Genomic DNA, 9,462 nt, shown 5'->3' with positions numbered 1-9,462 from the left:
ATGGGAAGTGTTGGATATTAGTTTGTAATGTGTCTTGTTGAATGAATGAATGCATGTTGTGTGTCATCAAAAGTATGCAAGTTTTAAAGATTTGAACTTACCCAAAATAAACCATAGAATTTTCCCTCTTATCTTATGATCTTATGTATACCCAGATGGCCCCTCCCAATCGCAACAACAATGATGCCATGATGCAACTGCTGCAAACCTTGCTGGCAGACAGGGAGACTGAAAGAGCTGAACGTCAAGCCAACATCGTCGCACTGCAAAACCTTGCCAACCAAGGCCATGGGAATCATGATCATCCCGGATCAAAGCTCAAGAACTTCCAGAACACCAACCCTCCGGTGTTTAGCAAGACTGAAGAACCACTCGATGCCGATGACTGGCTCCAAACTATGGAGAACAACTTGGAAGTAGCCGGAGTGGAAGCCAACGAGAAGGTCTTGTTTGCAACCCACTATCTTGCCGGACCAGCCCGAGCCTGGTGGACCAGCACCCGTGCCATGAACGGTGGTCAAGTCATGACTTGGGCAGATTTCAAGCTCAAGTTCAGCAAGTACCATGTACCCCCGGGTCTTATCAAGAAGATGAGGGATGAATTCCGTGAACTGAAGCAAGGTCGCATGACGGTGGTAGAATACTGTGACAGGTTCCTTACCCTGTCAAGGTACGCCCCTGCTGAGACCGACACTACCGCAAAGAGGCAGGAGAGATTCCTGAACGGACTGCATGATGAGATGCAGACTGTTCTCGTCAACATTCCGTTCGCTGATCTCGAAGCACTTGTTGACTCCGCCATCCAGATGGAAGGCAAGCTGAATCAAGCCAATGAGAACCGCAAACGCCGCATGATGCACCAGAGTGGGCCTAGCAATGCCCCGAAGTATCGCCCCAGCTCAAGTGGAAGTTTCACCCCAAGGAACAACAACAAGCCCCCGATGCAGAACTCGCGCCCCGGTTATCAGAACCGGAGTGGAGGAAACTCCAGGCTAGGAGGTCACAACAACAACAACTTCAATCGCGCTCCGCCCAGAGCTCCCAACCCCAACAACAACAACCACAACACCAACACTGCCCCCAGAACCGGAAGCAACGCCGTCCCCGTCGCCCCCAAGGACAAGTCTACCATCACCTGCTATGAGTGTGGAGTGGTGGGACACTACTCTAACGAGTGTCCCAAGAGGCTCGCCAAGCTCGCTGGAAACGCCGCTGCACCTGCTCAGCAACAACGCCGCGTCTCCACCGGCAAGAAGTTCGCCCCCAACAACCCGAACAACCGCAACGGCCGTCTCTTCCACATGAACGCCGAAGAAGCCCAGGAAGCACCAGATGTTGTACTGGGTATGTTTCCTGTCAACTCAGTACCTGCCAGAGTGTTGTTTGATTCCGGAGCATCTCATTCTTTTGTCACGGAAGACTTTGCATCCACAAGTAAAATTCAACCCCTCAGCCTGAAGCATGTTATGATAGTTCAAATCCCCGGATCAACTACCAAAGCCAGAAAATTTTGCAAAAATGTACCCCTCGTAATTCATGATATAGAGTTTTATGCCAATCTGATTATTCTGGGAACCAAAGGTTTGGAAGTAGTGCTGGGAATGGATTGGATGGCCAAACACCATGGATTGATTGACTGTGCTAAGAAAGCCATCACCATGACCAGTAGCACCGGTATCATAGTGGAACATGTCTCTGAAAGCCTACCCAGAAAGTTTACCTGCAACCAAGGTGTAGCCAAGCCAACTCTGGATCAAATCAGGGTCGTCTGTCGATACCCTGATGTGTTTCCCGATGGTTTACCCGGTATGCCCCCAGACCGGGATATCGAGTTTATCATTGAGTTAATCCCTGGCACAGGACCTATAGCCCAGAGAGCCTATAGCATGAACCCAGCGGAACTTATAGAACTGAAGAAGCAACTGGATGAACTGCTAGCCAAAGGTCTGATTCGACCAAGTGCGTCACCTTGGAGATCCCCAGTTTTGTTTGTGGATAAGAAGGACGGTGCCAGTCGTTTATGTACGGATTACCGTAAGCTTAACGATGTCACCATCAAAAACAAATACCCCTTGCCTAAGATAGAAGACCTGTTTGACCAACTGACCGGAGCCATAGTTTTCTCGAAGATTGATCTGAGAACTGGATACCACCAATTGAAGATTCGTGCCTCAGATATCCCTAAAACTGCCTTTACCACCAGATATGGATTGTACGAGTACAATGTCATGTCATTTGGATTAACCAATGCCCCCGCTTATTTCATGAACCTCATGAATAAGATCTTCATGAACTTTCTGGATAAGTTTGTTGTCGTTTTCATCGATGACATTCTAATCTACTCCAAGTCTGAGGAGGAACATGAACAACACCTAGAAGCTGTCCTGGAGACCCTTAGAGAGCATAAGCTGTATGCTAAGTTCAGCAAATGTGAGTTTTGGTTAAAAGAAGTTGGATTCCTGGGACATATCTTGTCTGCAGGAGGAATTGCTGTAGATCCCGCTAAGATCAAGACTGTTGCAGAATGGAAAGCCCCGACCACCCAGACCGAGGTCCACGCTTTTCTTGGATTAGCCGGATATTACCGCAGATTTGTCGAAGGCTTTTCGAGTATCGCTCGACCAATGACCCAATTGCTGAAGAAGGACAAGAAGTTCGAATGGACGGACAAATGTGAAGATAGTTTCCAACAACTCAAGCTTAGACTGACCTCAGCCCCAATTCTGATCATGCCGGACATCACCAAACCCTTTGACGTTTACTGCGATGCATCCAAGATTGGTCTCGGATGTGTGCTTATGCAAGAAGGTAAAGTGATATCTTATCTGTCCCGGCAATTGAAGCAGCATGAGCAGAACTACCCAACCCATGACCTCGAGCTCGCAGCCGTAGTATTAGCACTGAAGGTGTGGCGTCATTACCTCATGGGTAATCGTTGCGAGATCTATTCGGATCACAAGAGCCTGAAGTATATCTTTACCCAGAAGGAGCTGAACATGAGGCAAAGAAGATGGTTAGAATTAATCAAAGATTATGATATGGAGATCCACTACCACCCCGGCAAGGCCAATGTTGTAGCAGATGCGCTGAGTAGACTGCCATGTCAGTTAAACTCCATGATAGCAGAAGAACAACCCAGCCTATACCAAGAGTTTGAGCAGTTTAGAATGGAGCTAGTTAGTGAAGGATTCCTAGCCAGCATAGAGCTTCAGCCCACCTTGATTGGTCAGATCAAGGAAGCCCAGAAGGGAAATGCCAGCATTGACGGAATCAAGAAACAGATAGCTGCAGGGAAAGCACCAGGATTCAATGTTGATGAAGCCGGAGTCCTTTGGTACAAAGGACGCCTCTGCGTACCATCGGACTCAGATTTGAAGCTAGTCATACTGCAGGAAGCTCATGACACCCTTTACTCAATCCACCCCGGAGGTACCAAGATGTATCAAGACTTGAAGGAACAATTTTGGTGGCATGGAATGAAGAGAGAGATCGGAAGCTACATCGCCAAGTGTGATATCTGTCAGAGAGTCAAGGCAGAACATCAGCGACCCGCAGGACTGTTGCAACCCCTACAGATTCCAGAATGGAAGTGGGATTCGGTAGGAATGGACTTTATCACAGGTTTGCCCAAATCCAGCAAAGGCAATGACTCCATATGGGTAGTCGTCGATAGACTGACCAAGGTAGCTCACTTTATCGCTGTCAAGACTACCTACCAAGGCCCAAAGTTAGCTGAGCTGTACATATCTAGAATTGTCACCCTGCACGGAACCCCGAAGTCAATAGTGTCAGATAGAGGTTCACAATTCACCTCAAGATTCTGGCAGAAAGTGCACGAAGGACTAGGAACCCGTCTGAATTTCAGCACCGCTTATCACCCCCAGACCGATGGACAGACTGAGAGAGTAAATCAAGTCTTGGAAGACATGCTGAGAGCATGTGTACTGGAATACGGATCCAAGTGGGAAGACTGCCTGCCTTACGCAGAATTCTCGTACAACAACAGTTCACAAGCCAGTTTACAGATGGCCCCCTTTGAAGCTCTGTACGGAAGGAAGTGCCGTACCCCTCTGAACTGGTCGGAAGTCGGAGAAAGTCAAGTCTTTGGACCTGATGTTCTTCGTGAAGCCGAAGAGAAAGTGCACAAGATCCGCGAGTACCTCAAGACGGCGCAATCAAGGCAAAAGAGTTACGCCGACAAGAGACGCCGAGAGATGACCTTCGAGATCGGAGATTTTGTCTATCTCAAGGTATCCCCCTTGAAAGGAATGCAGAGATTCCAGCTGAAAGGAAAGCTTGCACCCCGATATGTCGGACCCTTCAAGGTTCTGAGTCGCCGAGGCGAGGTATCCTATCAACTGGAGTTACCGGAAGAAATGTCGGCTGTACACGACGTGTTTCACATCTCACTCCTCCGGAAGTGCCTTGAAGTCCCAGAGAAGACCGAAGTGTTCAAAAACATCGATCACCGATCAGTAGACATCAACCAAGACCTGACATACCGCGAAGTGCCGATTCGCATCCTGGAGGAAGCTTACCGAACCACTCGCACCCGAAGCATCAAGTTTCTGAAGATACAGTGGAGCAACCATACCGAAGACGAAGCCACTTGGGAGCGAGAGGAAGACATGAAGAAAGAGTACCCAGATCTCTTTAGCACCTAATTTTCTTTAAGATCTCGGGACGAGATCTTTTTTAAGGGGGAAGGGTTTGTAACATCCCAAAATTTCAAATAAAGGAAGAAGAACAATTCCAAATATCCAAACTTCAGAACCAACAAAAACTTTTACCTTGCATATAGTACCCTGCATAGGACTTGTGCATTTTGAGTGATATGCCATGATGATTGTTTATTTGATTAGGTGAGGAACTCAAAAACCCTAAAGTGATCAAATGAAGATCACCAACCAAATAAATCAAAAAGAGAAAGAAATCAAATAAGAGGAAAACCCTAAAAACCCTAACATATGACTTATGCCATTTTTGCAAACTTTGACCCCAAACCCATTTGATCTTCACCAATAATTGTAAAATGATATTAAGGAGTAATTACAACTTTGAGAATCAAAGATATACCATTTAAACCAAATTCAAATTTTAAAATATGACCACATATGATAATGGTCATTTCTGACTTTTATAGTCTGGTCACCACTTTGAGCCTCTCTATTTCAAAATTTCTAAACTAAACAAATCCAACTCTTGGCATGTCATCCAAGTACTCAACAAGGTGAACAACTTCTGTGAAGATCATCACACCAAATTCATCATGGATCAAAAGTTAGAAGCTAGCAAAGATGGGACATTGAAACATATGCAAGATTCACAAAATTCAAAATGTGATCAAACATGGCCAAATTTGACCACCACTTGACCTAGCCCTACTCCCCTGACCTAAACCTACCTAGCCCATGCAAAAGATCGATATGGACACGACCAGAACATGGCTGGCCATGGCCATGCCAACCCCGTTCCACCTCGACACCCTCCCCTCTCATCTCTGCATCTCCACTCCTCTCCACCTTGCCAAACACGAAGCCAAGGATCCCAGAAGATCGCCAGTACCTGCCGTTGGTCGGATGGACGACGACAAGACCCGGATGACGCGCGCCTAGGTACGCCCAGGTACGCCGCGAGCGGCATGGGCGACGTCACTGGCGCACGGACGCGCACGACCCGGCCACGCGGAGCTCGCCAAATCTCGTCGTACCCCGACCATATCCGCGCGCCGTAGTACCCTTCTCGCCACGCGGAGCTCGCCGGACACGCCGACGTCATGCCTTGGCGACCACGGCCGCCGGAGAGGACGAACGCGCCCGCCACGGCCGCGACAGTACACGCACGCTCCCGACCACCGTACGCCACCATTGACTGCGCCGTTGATGCTCACAGGACCGCCATGACGCGGTGAACACCGCTGCGTCGTCGCCTAGCCTCCTAGCTCGCCGGAGAAGCCGCGCGCTTGTCGACCACCTCACTGCCCCGCAGTACCCACGCGCGCCTATAAAAGGAGGCATCCATTCGTCGATCAGAGCACACCACCACACTCCCCTCTTCTTCCTCGACCTCCTAAGCACCTCACCATGCTCGATTAGCCACTGCCGCCGCCCAATCGACGCATCACTGCCGCGGAAGCCCTGCAGCAATCGCCGAAGAAGGAGGCCGCCCCTGACGACGCCGCTGCTACAGGCTGCCTCGCCGTCGTCTACAACCTCGTCGAGCCCATTGCCAACCCTAGCTGGAGCACCGTAAGCCCTCCGACCCCCTACCTGCGCCGCCGGCGAGCTTCTCTCTCGCCGTCGACGACGATGCCTGTGCGCCGCTAGATCGTGTTCTAATCCAACGTCCCATGTTAGTCCATACCGCTTCGGCTATTATGAGTCGCTGACGGGTGGAGCCCACTGTCAGGCAGCCCGCGCGTGCACAGATGCGTGGTGGGCTGGCCTTGGTCCGTTTTTAAACATTTGGGCCCAGTAGTTTTCCCGCCGGCATTTTTAATTCAAATCTCATTTAATAATTTTAGTTTGAATTCAATACTGAACCCAACTTTGAAAATATCTAGAATCTGTTTGGCTTGGCCAAATTTAACAAACTTTATATGGTTGGAAAGCTATGAAAAAGTTCTACAACTTGGCACAGGTCTCACCTTGAGAGCTGTTGTAGGATTAATCTGACAAAAAGATGAAGACAGGGACTTTTTCTTATTCAAACAATTCTTAAAAATCAACCAAAATAGGTATTAAGTTAGTTCCAACTCCTATAGCTCACATTTGACTTACACTAATTGTTTCTGCAAGAAAATGGTGTGGTCACTTTGCATGATCATGCCCTAGATTAATTAGTGGACAATATGGCTAGTTTAGTGAAGTGATATTGTCCAAAACTATTAAGTAAATCTTATGAAGTATTTTTACTTCACTTAAATATTGTCTCAAATGAATTCATGTGATGTTTGCACCCCTGGTCCAAACACTCCTATATGAACATTTGGAGATTTAAATCATTTGTAGAATTATTAAATGGTATGAGGTGGTCTATCTCATTTAAATCATTTTCTTCAATAATAATAATGAATGGTTGACTTGGATCAACATAAGTTCATGTATTATTGTTTGATGAATTAAATCTTAATAAGATTTCTATGAGAGGAAATTATTCCTCAAGAACCATATGAAATTTACTTGTCACATATGAATGTAAGGAAATCATTTTTCCTCAAGTCACCCAACCAATGTACCTACTTACTTTATGTGTGTGCTTAGTATAGTTTGTGTGAAGTAATGATGTGTTTAGTATAGCTTTTGAGCTTGTTTAGTGATTATACCTCGTATTCAAATTTAGACGATAGCACCGGAGATTATCAAGAGGAAGGAGAATTCTACCTAGAAGAGGAAGAAGGAAACCTTGAGAACTACCAAGGCAAGCCAATACCCTTGCAAAGTGCAAAGCCCTCCTTGGGCAAGGCACCATGATTCTTATCTTTATTCATACCATCCTATCCTACATTTATACCATACAAGTTTTACTTGTTGTGTTTTCAAAGAGTTGATATCAAATGGTAGCGCGAATATAAATACTAGAGTAAGCAAGGTTAGCGAAGCAATGTAGCACCCCTCATAATTAGTGCTAGTGCTAAAATACTAAAACTGGACTACTTTAGATGGGAACATATGACTTGTTGAAACCTTGGAATGGTGAAGCATTCCATTGAATGATGTGAAGTTGATGGTGAACAAGAGAAGATAGTGATTTTTGATAAAACCCTGATATTGGTTTGAATGCGATACCTTTCCAATTTTTGAGTACCCCCACAATACCTGATTATGGGTAGGGCTTAACTGGAAGTTTATAGATTTTAGTATGAGTTCCCTCTGAACACACATCATAGGGGTTATGCCGAGGCTACCTCCGTTGTTAAGATATGATGTGAATTGAGGTGAAATTGTACGGCCAAGCCCTGTGCAGTTCCCAGGTTAACAATTGGTTTTCACTGGGAGGCCAAGCTCATGGGGAGAGGTGCTCATACTAGGATGTGTAAGTGAAAGGTTATGGTTGATGATCCGCGTACTGTGTTACGGTGACTCGGAGTTATTCCGACGGATGAAATCAAATGTTGTGGCACAAGTGTGCAACCTCTGCAGAGTGTCGATCTATTCGAATAGCCGTGTCCACGGTTACGGACGGTTGGAAGGGCCATACAGTTTCCAGTGTCAGATATTTTGAAAATCTTAGTGAATGTGAATGGTGATGTGATGACTTGTTGAAATATTACCAATGATGTGGGAATGACACTAATGTTCCCATTTTGAGTTAGTTAGCACATGATCCAAGCTTGTGAACAAAAAATTGGCTTATGCAAGTTAAAATAGAGCTTTAATACTTTTAGTGAGCATTTTACACTAGTATTGGTTTGCAAGTACTTAAAGTACTTACGGCTTTGTCCCTGGCTATTCAAATGGCCAGAGTATGAAGATGAACAGAGCTATCAGGGAGATGACCAGCAGGACGCCTACGACAACTAGGAGTCTTCCGACGTCAAGCGTTGGCCTGTGGACTAGAGCGTCCCTTTATCTTTACGCTTCCGCAATGAACTTGTGTTTGTTCGTTGATCACTAGATCAACTATTCGTGTAATATGGATGATGTGATTCCAAATGTAAGACAATATGGTTTGTAATAAATAATGACTGTGATACTTAACTATTATGCCTCGCAACAACAATATTCCTGGGATTGCGATGAATGACATAATAGGCATCTGGACTTAAAAATCCGGGTGTTGACACTTATATATCCTAGTATAGGCACCTCTCCCCATGAGCTTGGCCTCCCAGTGAAGACAAACCGTCAGCCTGGGAACTGCACAGGGCTTGGCCGGACAATTCACCTCATTCACATCATTTCACTTTCAACGGAGGCAGCCTCGGCATAACCCCTATGATGCTTGTTTCAGAGGGAACCCATACTAAGACACACAAACTTCCAGTTAAGCCCTACCCATAATCAGGTATTGAGGGGTACTTGTAAATTGGAAAGGTATCGCATCCAAACCAATATCAGTTTTAATCAAAAATCACCATCTTCTCTAAATCATAAACACCTTTCAAAAATTCATTCAAGTCACTTCACTTACCCAGTTCCCATCTAGAGTAGTCAAGTTTTAGTTGTTAGCAATAGCACTAATCATGAGGGGTGCTAACTTAGCTTTGCTTGTTCTAGGCTAAGTTTGGTACTCTTGTGCTATTCTAAACCAAGTGAAACATGAATCAAAAAGGTAACTTTGAATAAGTCAAAAGTAGTAAAAACTGGCATAGTAAAACTTGGGATAGGACCACTAAGAATAAAGTAAAAGAGGGTGATGCATTGCTCTTGAAGAGCTTTGCACTTTGCAAGTGTATTAGCTTGCCTTGGTTGGGGAATTGGTCAAAGTGATCTTCTTCTCCTTCTTCTTGGTAGAATACCT

Source organism: Lolium perenne, chromosome 7 (assembly GCF_019359855.2).
Source record: "Lolium perenne isolate Kyuss_39 chromosome 7, Kyuss_2.0, whole genome shotgun sequence".
NCBI lineage: Eukaryota > Viridiplantae > Streptophyta > Magnoliopsida > Poales > Poaceae > Lolium > Lolium perenne.
This window is presented reverse-complemented; position numbering follows the sequence as displayed.